Source organism: Vicugna pacos, chromosome 1 (genome assembly GCF_048564905.1).
Source record: "Vicugna pacos chromosome 1, VicPac4, whole genome shotgun sequence".
Classification (NCBI taxonomy): Eukaryota; Metazoa; Chordata; class Mammalia; order Artiodactyla; family Camelidae; genus Vicugna; species Vicugna pacos.
In genome coordinates this window covers 73,866,180-73,879,224 of record NC_132987.1, presented here as the reverse complement: position 1 = coordinate 73,879,224, position 13,045 = coordinate 73,866,180, and positions in this window count along the sequence as shown.

Sequence of the window (13,045 nt, the reverse complement as noted above, 5' to 3'; positions counted from 1 at the left end):
CAGCTTTTACTGGGGATGGAAAATGCCTTGGGTTATGCAGATATTTCTTCCAGCCTCTCCACGACATTTAATCAGTATTAACTGCCACAGATAGTGATAAGCCAGGGTTCTCAGAAGGCTCTTAGCAAGCTTGGCCATGTTAACAGCTACCCTCGCTGGATAAAACCTGGTCCCCATGGTCCTCAGTTTGCTCCTTGTGATCAGCCCCATCTCTGACTGGTCATTTCCTTTTCCTTCACATCAGCTCCCAGCACTGAATTGAACACCTGCAGGGGGCTGAATGTCAGGCTCTTAGTCCATAGCTTGAAGACCAAGGGGTGCCAAGAAGGAAGGCCCTCCTGTGGAGCCCTCTCAGACACTTGTGAGTACAGAACAAAGGTGGGCTGCAGGCAGAGATCCTCGGTCCACCGGAGTCAGAGAAGCTTTCCCCTTTCCTGGGATTCACCTCTTAAGTTGATCAAATGCCTTGTGCTAAGTTGAACAGTCCCAGATGTGATTTCCTTTCTCACATCATAATGTGTTCCCCACGATCACTTACTGGGCCTCCCCCCTTCCTTCTCTCCTCCTTTTGGCTTCTCCCTGCTAGTAACAACTACCATTTATTGAACATTTTCACATGACACTCTGGGCTTGGCACTTTCATATATTCTTTTATCTAATGCTCACAGCATTCCTGAGAGGCAGGAGGGACAGTCCCCATTTTACAGATGGACAACCTGAGACTCAGTGAGTTTAATTAATTGCTTACTGTCCCACAAATGCTCAGTGGTAGCTCTGAAAGTTGAAGCCAGGTGTAGAACTGTCCACAAAGCATTCTGTTATCCTGCCCGTCCCCTTCTGTTTACTTCCCATACCTTCTCTTTTTTCTCTCCCTTCAGTTGCCTTTTTGTGTTTCCCATGTCCATAAAAGAGTCTCATTTATTTGCTCAACCAGAGCAATTATACTTTTAGGGTCCTGCTTTCTGGAATAATTATGCATCAGTCCTTTTTGCCTTTCTTAATAGGCCCTTAAAATCTGTTATCTTTTTTCTTGAAAAAGGATATCCCATGGCTTCCACCCACCTCCCAACGAAGTGCATAACATTTGTCATCTCTGCACCGGTAAAGCTGAAATCAAGCCACTTTAGCGATCTGGATTTGAGCGAGATGGGAAGCCAGCCCATCCCTGAGCTGTGTCTTCCTGGAGCACTTAGGCTTTCTTCCTTTCTGCGAGTTTCAGCCACTAGATGGCGCGCTAAACACATACGCGGGAGAGGACCTAACTCCGCCACCTTTGTGTCTCCCCGGGGCTCCCCACCCCAACAGGGACACAGTGGCAAAGTGCGGCTTCTGATGCCTGCCCAGGATTTTTCAACCTCAACGCTTACAGCCTTCCGTGGAACCTCAGAAAAGCCTCCCAGGAAAGTCCAGGGAGCTCATGCCTGATAAGAGCAATTAGGAAGCAAGTTAGCATGACTCCTTTCTGGAGAAGCCCATGGTGCTATATGATTTGTAATGATTCTAGATTTCTAGTCCATGATTTAAGGGCTGTGTTTTTAAAATTTCCTCCCTAGATCCTTCTATTTTTTCCCTGTAACTTAAGAAAGAAACATCAACTAATTGGTAGAATAGAGAAAGAGAGGAGAGCATTTGAAAGAGAGAGGGTGGTTGATGTTGAGTCAAAGAAAGGTGAAAAGAATAAAATTCAAAACTAGATTTTAGAAATGCTGATTTAGGAATTCACTGACAAGACGCTGCCTAACTGGGTGTGCAGTAATTTGGAGGGAGGAAAGGAAAGAAATGTGCAAAATTGAATTGCCTTAGAGACTCTGGGATAGGGGGTAATTATCTGATGAAATCAGAGTCAGTGTAAGGAGGCATCCAGAAGTGGGTGTGCTGGCTGATAGGAACCACGCTGATGTGAGGCTTCAGTAACCTGGGACCGAGACTCAGGACAATATTCTGTCCCAGGCACCCTAGAGAAACCGTGGTTTCTGTTTCATGTAATTGGTTCCCCTCCACAGAGTAACACTCGGTGGATCTTATTGATTGGATTCAAAACATTGTTCTATTGCCTGAAAAAAATCATTCGCTTAAGAGGAAACTAGAAAGAAAAGAAAAGAGGGGGGAAAAGTGCAAGCTCTGCCTTGTGGTCTTGAAGGGAAACCACCTCTCCCACTCTGTGATAACCTGTACCCCTAGTAGGAGAAAGAGCAGGGCCATTTTGTCACAGCTTGGTGGCAGAGACACAAGTAATATTCACATAGAGGGTAATGCTGTGCGTTTTCCTTTCCATTTCCAGACTGTAATCACTGTTCAGGCTCCCCCCACACGTATGTCATTCAGAATGAAAGCGAACTCCTCTCTCTGTATTCACGGTGTAGGACAAACTAAAGAAACGAACAGCAAAGTCAAGGGGAAAGCCCACGGTTGACTGTGAAGTCAGGATGCCGCTGCAGCCCAGAGAGGCGCTGAGGAAGGGTAATCCCCAAAACGAAACACTATGAAATTGTCCCTGAAATGTCAACAAGGTCACAGATTTGATCCAAAGTTGAGGGATCTGTATACTTCTTTAAAAAATAAATAAAAATAAAAGTTGCTGGATAGATTGTGGCCAAAACTATTGGGAAGAACAGTTTTAAAGTTCTTTTTATTCATATAGGTTTGATTACTTCAGAGTTTTTTGAGGGGGTGTTGGACTTTGAAAGCACTTTTTTCCAAGTAGAAATTTGTTTAATTAAGAAAATATCAAACTCCTAATTAGAGTAAATGGAAGTATCTTGCCATATCAGAGATTAAGGGACTATGCGAACAACTTAATGGCTCATTTAAAATCTTTAACATTCAAATTTTAAATCTTTAACTGCTCAATTTCTTTGCTTGAGGGGTTAGTTGTGAATTGGGAAGGCGTAGATGGTGCTGGGTTCAAAATCTTAACCTCTGGCCATTTAATGCATACAAAAGATTTGATCAATCAGGTTTCAATGGGAAAGTTCTGAATATGCTGCTCTCTGTGCCCTTAGGTATAGCCAAGAAGAGAGCCGGTGATCCAACTTCTTTCTCTCTTGTTCTAACCATTCTCTCAAATGTCTGCCAAGAGTGCAGACTTTATACTAGGAATGACAGAGAACCAGGCAGACTCTCTCCCTAAGAAGCTCACAGCTCACTGGAGAGGCTAAACAAAATGTTACTCAGTGATTCTCCCTGCAGCAGTCCTGCCAGCTTTCTTCACATGTAAAAGTTCAGTGCGTGACGATGGCCCCATTCCTCTTGGAGACTTTACCTCTGACTCCTTGAGAAGGCTTTTCTGTGAAAGACACCACCCATAGCAGCCACTGCGTGGCACCTGGAAAACTTGCTTGGTACATTCCGTTGGCTCTAAAGTCCGCTACAGTCTACAGCAGTCTGAGACACTCTGCCTGGCAGGATGTGCTGGGTTGTCTGCCAGGCCTTTCATCCTCATTTTCCCAGTCCCCATCTTGGCCCTGTCTCCGGCACCTGCCCTGCTAGGATTGCCCTGTCTTTTACTTGTTTCTCTGTATTTGACCCTGCACTCCCGGTTTTAATCACGTCACTCAGGACATCACCTTATATGAGGAGGGATTAGCCAACAGGATGGCAGTTCATTCATTCAGCAAATATTTATTCAATGACAGACATTATTCTAGTCACAAGGGATATAGAAATGAGCCCTCCCTGACCTCATGGAGCTTCTGTGCCAGTAACAGGAAACATGCAGAGGGGAGGGTATAGCTCAGTGGTAGAGCATGTGCTTAGCATGCACAAGGTCCTGGGTTCAATCCCCAGCACCTCTGTTAAAATAAATAAATAAATAGATAGATAAGTAAATAAATAAACAAATCTAATTACCATCCCCCAAAATAAAGTGTTAAAAAAAAGATTTGTAAGCAAAAAATAGGAAACATGTAACAAGAATATGAACAAATAAATATCCCTAGGCCCAGACACGCGCTTGGGAGAGAGTTTTTAAAAGGGAAGAGAGTGAAAGGTGATGAAGGCAAGGAGGCCATTTTAGATAAGGGCCAAGGATAATGAATCTAAGTGAAGCCAGGGGAGCAAGTCACTCAAGGACTGGGGGAGGGAAAGAACATTCTAAATAAGAGGGAGCCGCAAGTACATAGGCATTGAAGCAAAGACTGTGAAAGACTAAGCAAGGATGTGTCAACACCTGACACATGGTTTCAAGTGGGTGATCCATGGAGGACAGAGTGCGGGGGCCAGCCTGGCAGCAGGAAGACCAGTTAGGAAGCTATTGTTCTAGTATGAGCAAAAGGTGTGCTAGATTGAATTGGGGTGCCAGGGGCCGTGTTAGTGCAGAGAAGTCATCCTCTTTGGTATATATTTTGAAGATAGAGCCAATAGTTTCGGGGCAGAGAGAATCGAATGTTTTGTTTGAAATTTCCATTTGATATTCTGGCACAGAGGTTGAGCAGACTGCTGGTACATGATTCTGACCTTCAAGGAGGGCTGGGCAGGGATTATAAACTTGGAAGGCTATTTAAAGCACAAGGCTGGGAGAAATCACTTAAGGAGTGAGTATAGGTGGAGATGAAGAGTTCTCTGGCCTGGTGCAAAATATTTAGAAGACGAGAAGGAGGTAACGGACAAGGAGGAGCGGCAGCTGGTGGTGAGAGAAAGGCAGGAGCAGGTGATGGTTTTTTCTCACCTACAGCTTAAACCATGTCACCTCTGGTCCTTTCTCCAGAGGTCCTTAGTCCATGTGTCCACATTCAGTTCATTTTTCAATGTCCAGGCCCTATACTATCTCTTCCACAGGATTTTCCCAGAAACTCCTTTCTCTGAGAAACCACTCTCCTTTCTTGGAGAAGGTGTTGTGTAGAGCATCACTCTTCTGATCTTTTTATAATTCAGATAGGGGGTCTGTCCTTTCAAGCAGATCTTTAATCTTCTGGAACATGGAATAGACTTACATTTATTTTACGTCCTTCCTAGCACCTTACATACAGTTAAGGAACAAAAATTGTAACTCTGTACCAATCAAATGCAGTTAAGAAGAGCAGTGGCAAAGCCCCAGAACACAACCCAGCTACAATATATTGCTTTAAAGAGGAAAGAAAAGAAAAAAAATTGCACAGTTAATGAACCAGAGAGTCTCTATCTCTATTTATTAAATAATAATAGTAGAAACAGAAGACATGGCACTATAAGCCATCAAAATTCAACCTGATACTTGCATTGAATTATGGAATTGTGAAATTGAGGTGAAACATTTTATGTAAAGTAATACAAATTTTCATTTTATTTATTCATTCATTCACTCAAAAACTATTTATGGAGCATCTTTTAAGTGTTGGACATTATTCCAGTGTTGGAAATACAGCAGCAGACAAAAGTCTCTACTCTCATAGAACTCACACTCTGTCAGTGAGAGATAAGTACTCTGAAGAAAAGCAATACAGGAAAAGTAATAGTGAATGAAGGAAGAAAGGTTCATTGAAGATGGGGTGATCAGACACGAACAGGGGCTAGCATGTGGAAGTAGGTATATGCTGCATGTCAAGGAATCTTTGGCATATCTTCAACTTCGTCAGTTCTTCAACCTTTGAAGTTGAAGTTGAATTTTAGTTTTAGTTTAAAGTCTGGGAGCTAAGTCTATTGAATGATGTAGATGATCAAATTGTGTAAGTTTGTTTAAGGTCAAAACAATAAATCACTATAAAGTAATACATTTCCTGCATGGTTCATTAGCTAGCTTTGGAGGAAACATGGAAAAGGAATTTTACAAGTGCTCTGAGTGTCTGGTATAGAACAATTATATGCTTCAATGAATGAATAATTGAAATATTACTATCTATTTTCTCACAAGATGACTGCTTTGAAGTCAATGATATTATTTTGAACTCTGCTGTTTCTTTTTAAGAAAACAAGCACATTCATTTGTGATCACATCTCAAAAATCTGTTTAAAAACTATATTGTTGTAACTTAAATGTTTGTAACCAAAGACTATTGCAAAAATTTCAGAATGAAGATCAAATACAATGTGGTCTTCAAAGCAAGTTAGAAAGTTCAAAGTAGAATTCGTTCTGAATGTGTTAACAGGTAACACCCCAAAGTTTTAAATAATATTTTTATTTAAAAGTTAAATGTGGAAAGTAAAAGCATGTGGTCTTTTTACAGGTAATTTGTGATGGTGGATTTTGGCAGAAGCCTTAGCATTAAATATTGGGAAAATCCAGAGTCAGTACAAATAAATATTAGTGAGTAACTGGATCAAAATGAGAGGAACAACTCAGATTGAAAAAAAAATTCCTTGTTAGAGAACAGTTTGCATGTTTGAAATTTTCACTTGTTCATTGGATAAAATTTGTTTTGCCTCTGAGAAAGCCACACAAAATTTGCAGCCAGAACTTAGACTGGAATCCCAGTTTTACTGCTCATTAGTTGTGTGACTTGGGCAAAGTGTCAACCTCCCTGAACTTCAGTTTCTTCATCTATAAAAATGTGAATGGTTTCATATATATATACACATATATACATATATATATACACACACACACATACATATATACATACATACATACATATACATATATACACACAACAGGATTAAATTTTTTTCTAAAAACGATTTTATTAAAGTATTTCACAGTTTAAATAACAGCAAATTTATAGCTAACTACCGTAAACATCAGGAAGTCTGTCAGCTCAGAGAAATAAAATGTCCTGAAGTGTGGTAAACTTTTGGGTTGATTTGCTTCAAAAGATCTCAGTCTTTTTGGTTTGTCTGTTTCTTGAGGGAAAATGTACATAACACTCACCACTACAGTGATTTTAAGTGTAGGGTTTTGCCGCAACACCACTGTCCATCTCCCCAACTTTTTTATCTTCCCAAATTGAAATTCTGTACCTATTTAGACAATAACTCTTTGTTTCTCCCCTTCTTCAGTCCCAGGTAACCACTATTCTACTTTCTGTCTCTATGAATCTGTGTCTATGACTTGAGAATGGTTATTTTTTGGCAGGGAGGGGTAATTAGGTTTGTTTGTTTATGTATGTATGTATGTATGTATGTATGTATTTATGTATGTATGTATGTATTTAATGGAGATACTGGGGACTGAACCCAGGACCCTGTGCATGTTAAGCATGCACTCTACCACCTGAACTATACCCTCCCTCCGATAATGGTTATTTTTAATGTATGAAATGTGCCTAATACTCAGCTAATGGTGGGAGAAGTGGTGTCTGCACAAGAGCAGTCACAAGCTTTGACTTCCAGCCTAAGGCAAAAGGCTGGTAAAACAAGATGGGACGGAGCTAAAAGTCAGGCAGAGGTGCTAAGCACCAAACACAGAGAGGAATGATTAAGCATTGGAAGCAGATTCATCTATTACATATTTTGTGCCAATCTGTCATGAAATCCAAAGCCAGAGCAGTGTTTGCACTTCATGCCTCTTGCTGGCTCTCACCTCAAAGGCTGTAATTGTCTTCCAGTCTGTCTCCTGGCCACCAGACTCATCCTTTCCAATCCATCCTCCAGATGATCGTCACTATAATTTTCTTTAAACATCAATGTTTCATTCCTGCTGTGAATTCCTCAACAGTGAGCAGAGACTTGAGAAAGAAAGCTCAAGGCTCCCCTGGCCTAAAAGTGAGATCGGAAAGTTAGGCACTGACCCTAGTGGTAACGATGGAAATCTGGCGAAGTTGAACCAGGTTGAAAGGAGGAGTGAGACTGTTTGCCTGCAGTGTAGTATCTGAGTGGAGCCTGGCACCCCAGGACTTCCTTCTGCAAAGGAGGTTTTGAGCTCTAGCCAGCAGATGAGTATGATGCAGAAGACACTGAGGAGCAAGAAACGCACGTCCTCAAGGTCATGATCTTCAGGAGAAAATCATTTGATTGTTTCAGTGTGAGCTGTGCAGAATTTACTGGAACTATAAAACTCCTAAAGACACAGGGCACATCGAATAGAGAATATCACCATGTACAAAGCGAAAGCAGAGCCCTAGAGCCTCTGTTTCCAATTAAAGCACAGTGAAATTGCATGATTTGGAAATCTAGGAGCAGTGATTTCATTAATTACAGGTCTTGACAACTTAGTTATAGAACATTTGCCTGAGTGTAAACTTGGAATAAGATGGAAAGAATTTGTTTTCACCACAATGGACCTAAATTAACCTGGTTATACTTAAAACTTAGAAAAAGAAAAAAAGCAGGAAGAAGATTTTTAGAAATAAAATAATTCATTATTTTTATAAGTTATGACTAATTTTATTTTTAATTTAATGTCTCAAAATAGATGGACATTATAACATGGCACATGTACACCTATTCATGGTCAGCTAGTATGTCTGAATTATCAAGATTTCTGTATAAGTGATTATAGATAGAAATAGAGCATCAAACAATGTTTTAAATCTTTGAGTTACTTTAAGAGTTTTTTTAAAAAAACAAATATTTTATTATGTGTAAATGAGTAATATTCAACCAGTTTATTGAAATGTCACAAGGACTTAGTGAGAGATTTAAAACTATTGTTTCATAGATATTCAGAGTGTGACAATCTGATGCTTAAAAGAACCAATTTCTTCCTGTGTTTTCAACTGCAGTAGAGCCAGTTGAATGTTCACCCAGCTATTCAAACTCAATTTATCTCAATGAAAAAATAACCTGGTTGATTTTTGTTCTTCTCTTTTCTCCACTATGTTTTTTCAGCAGCCTGACAGCTGTACTTTCATGTGCTCAAGTACTAGATACTAGATAACATTTCAGCTTACCAGAAGGAAAATGTCAATATCAGAGCTGTTCAAAGATGAAGAGAGATGCATGGGGAGGCTGTAAGCTCCCTGTTGGAGAAGGTGTTAGAGGTTCCTTAGCAGAGAATGTAAGCATTGGCCAACTCAAATACATGTTCACCCTTAAAAGATTCTAGGAGTCTACTATGCTATTCTAAGAGTCTACTAGGTTACTATAATTGTTATGTATGAATTGTTCACCTAAATAAAGAGGTAGACTGAGGCTACTCAAAAAAAATGGTTTATTTGGGAATAGCAGAGGAATTGCAATTCGGGACAAGCAAATGAGTCTGTTGAGGGTTTGGAATAGGTTGTATTTATGGACAGGAAGCGTAGAGGGGAGAGTTCAGTTAGTGTCAGTTAAAATAAAAAGCAAATGGAGCCCAACCTTGAAAACTTCCTGAGCAGACAAAATCAATCTAGTCACACAAACAAAGCTCAATTCATCCCACTTTGTGAGACCAACCTGACTTGGGTCATCTCTTGTTCGTGCCTTTGGCAAAACTTCCCGGAGTTGATATGAAAAAAACTTCTGATCAATCCCCATCATCTGAGAAAATTCTGACACTACCAGTTTTCTGTAAATCAGGCGTTTACAGGAAATTCGTCTCTTAGTCCTTGCGTTTCATCTTCCAGAGGGCATGTGCATCAGATTGTCTTTATGTTCTCCAGCTCTGTCACATTAAACTCTTCCATAGGTATCACCGGGGGTTCTTACCGTAAGTTTATCTCTACCCCAAGATTTCACCTTAATAATGAATTATCAAGAAAGACTGCTTTGGACAGGCACAAATTCTACTTTACTAGAAGCCAGTTTGGTTCTTCCCAGTTACAGAGTAATGCCCCAGGACAGGGTTGGGTAATCAGGAAATCCTGGTACAAGGTGGACATTTAGGTCTTCTCGTAATTGAGCTGGGAAGGCTTTGGAGCACATATCAGGTAAGACAGAACCCCAAATGTAGACTAGAACCCGAAGACCAGCCCAAACAGCCTTTCAAGACCTTTCTGGCACTTCCGTTGCCCTTTGTAGAACTCACAACCTCACACACTGCCCATAAACACACTGGCTTTTGGGCCATGGCAGCAAGGTGAAACTTTTGAAGAATGGTCCTGGGGTAGAATTCTCCTCTACAGGAGTTTTTCACTTACTTGCTCCTCATTGGGAGAAAAGGCTTAACCTCTGGCTGCCTCCCTTTATTACATAATCCATTCTTCACTGAGGGTCAAACCCTAGTTGTTGGTTGCTTATTTGATATAAAGAGAATTTTCAGTCCTGGACTTTGAATTCTTTAAAAGCTTATCTGAGTGGCTTAGTGTCACTTTCCTCTGTGTTGGTAAATTCATGCCAAATGTGTTTGTTTAATGTGATGACTTTTACATGATGTAATAGGACAAAGTCTTCAGCTACCTGTTTTGCTCCTACTTAATTAGTTCCCTCTTGCCTTGGGAATAGGAAACCCGGTCCCACATTGTCCCCTGGCTCCAAAAAAACCCAGAGCGAGGGCTGAAATCTCCTCTGTGGGACATACCAAGACAGTGTCTCACACTCTCTGGAGTTCATTGTGGAAATGTGACGGAGATTAGAAATATGTAGACCCCTCTCTGTGTCTGTCTTCCAAACACTCTGTGAGGGCTGGCAAAAATGTTCTTATTCTCCAAATATTCACTGGCATGAATTTGTGTAATAAAATTATGTTTGGGGTTAGTAGTTGGCTTTTTTTTAAATGAACATCTGTTATTCTCTTTCAGTCAAAAGGCTCTAAACCCAGCTGGGCAGGGCAACTTGGCTTCCTCCACCACCTCTGCAGAGTCGCAAATGGAGCCTGTCATCTGTCAGCTGCTTGCTGATTGGCTGACCAGCCACCACTCATGTCCCACAGCTGTTCTGGCTCTGAGAGTCTCCTGGGTGGGGAGGGAGGGGGTCAGGGTCAGCTTGTTCTGTGCACGTAGCCCATGGGACTTCCAAGAGCAGGGATATTTCATTAAACTGCTCTGATCAGCGGTTCCTGGATGCTGTGTGTGTGACAGGCAGATGGCCTGTCTGGTCTGTACCTTTTGAAATGGTGAGTCGTAGCTTGGTTTTTGGAGCCACTGTTTTTACCTCCTGGTGTCTCTCTTCCTTATTTCTATGATATGAGATTATAGATAATGTGACCTGTGCTGAGGCAAATGAGAGATATAGTTGCAAAGAGTGCTTTTCTTTGGTGAAAATAAAGAAAATTTTCAAAACAGAAACATACTCATTGGATCTATATTATGAGCGTCACGTTATTCAGAAAAGGAAGTTTTGTGTCTATATGCCTCTGTACCATCAAATACAAAAATGATTCAAGTTCCCTAGACCACTCCAACTTTGATGGCTTCAGGACTAGATTTCAAGAGGACCAAAAAATAAGACCTCAAAAGCTCTTTCCCCAAACCCTTCAGCAAAATCATACCAATAGTTGTAACCACCCATTTGACATGCAGTTGTAGAATGATTACTCCTCACAGCTCACAGTCCTGACTCACAGCTCCGGTCATGTTGCTGTCTTGCTCAAACTCCTTCCATGCCTTGCAGCTGTCAGAAATACAGATCACACTCTTTAGCTCGACATTCAAAGTCCCCTATGAGCTGATCTCAAACTGCTTGTCCGAATTCTCATGGCCAACTACTGCCATTAGTGCCTGCTGCAGTCTAGCCAAAATGCACATACACTGTTTCTTTGTTGCCCCTTGACGATCTCCCTCTTCTGTACTTTTGCTTGGTCTAATATCTGATCCCCTCAAGTCCAAATGCACCTGCTGCATAAAGTCTTCCCAAATGAGACCACCTCTGCTTCCTCAAACACCCACTCTCTTTCCCTTCCCTCTCTCAAAGCACCTGTTAATGCTTTATGCCTGGAATCATGGCCCACAGTGCCCAGCTTCTCTGCCTCTCCTCGCAGGAGCAGAACTTGCATCCAGTTTATCTTTGTACTTTCCCTAGGACATTGCAATTAGTATATGTTCATAAATTTTGTTACAAATATGGCACTAGACATTTGTTGAAAGCTTTATAATTTCCAAAGTGGATTCACATTCATGGATTCGCTTAATTCTCAGAAGTGAAAGTAGAAGGCGGGGCGGGGTAGAGGGTGGGAAGGGATAGACTGGGATTTCAAAATTGTAGAACAGATAAACAAGATTACACTGTATAGCACAGGGAAATATACACAAAATGTTATGATAAATCACAGAGAAAAAAATGTGACAATGAGTGTGTATATGTCCATGTATGACTGAAAAATTGTACTGAACACTGGAATTTGACACAACACTGTAAAATGATTATGAATCAATAAAAATTAAAAAAAAAAAAAAGAAAGTAGAAGGCACAGGTGTTCTCTTTATTACAAATGAGGAGAGAGGAAGGGGAATATTCATTTTTGGTCAGGATTAACTTTTTCTTATTAATCAAATTATTATTTGTGCCTGTCTTAATGCATGCCTCTTCTGCCATATTTTTAAGCTCCATGAGAATAGAACCATGTCTGCTTTTTCTCTGCTGTATTTCCAGTGCCTAGCACATTGTCGGACATAATGTAAAACCTCACTGAACATTGCTGAATGAATGAGTCAATATTATGAGACCAGCAGTGGGCTGAATGTTCTGTGTGAGCTATTTTAATCTCACAGCGGGTATCATCTCTATCGCACAGGCAGGGAAATGAAGTCCTCAAGGGCATTCAGTGCTAGTGTGTGTAGCTGGAATTGAAACTCAGATCTCATGATCATAGATAGTATGTGTTTTCCGTCAAAGCATCAGTGCCTGTAAGTTGTCTTTCGTTTGTTTTTTCACCCTTAATTGCTCTATAATTCTATTTTAAAAAGAAATTTCAAGACTTATTTTAACTGTAATCATCAGATTTAGAAAATATGGGGTAGAGTATTAGTCATAACTGCCAAATTCAATGGTGTCACTGAGGGTAGATGGGGGTCTCCTGTTGGAAGGGAGGAAATAATTTTCTACAGATTTCTTTACCTCTATAATTCCCTGCTTTTGATCTAAGAATGAGAAATAGTTAAATTCCCATCACAATATATTTTGTCCTAAGTGATGCAGAGGACTATTCATACTTTCATTTTGATCATTGCCTTGAAGAGAGGAAATAAACATATATTGGGCAATCTCCTCATGCCAGGACTTTATTTAAGTGAACATCTGATGAAGTAAATATTATCTCCTCTATTTTATGAGGGAAGACAGTATTGCTTTTATTTCTAAGCATGGTTTCTTTTGATACCTATTAAAATTTAAATGAAAA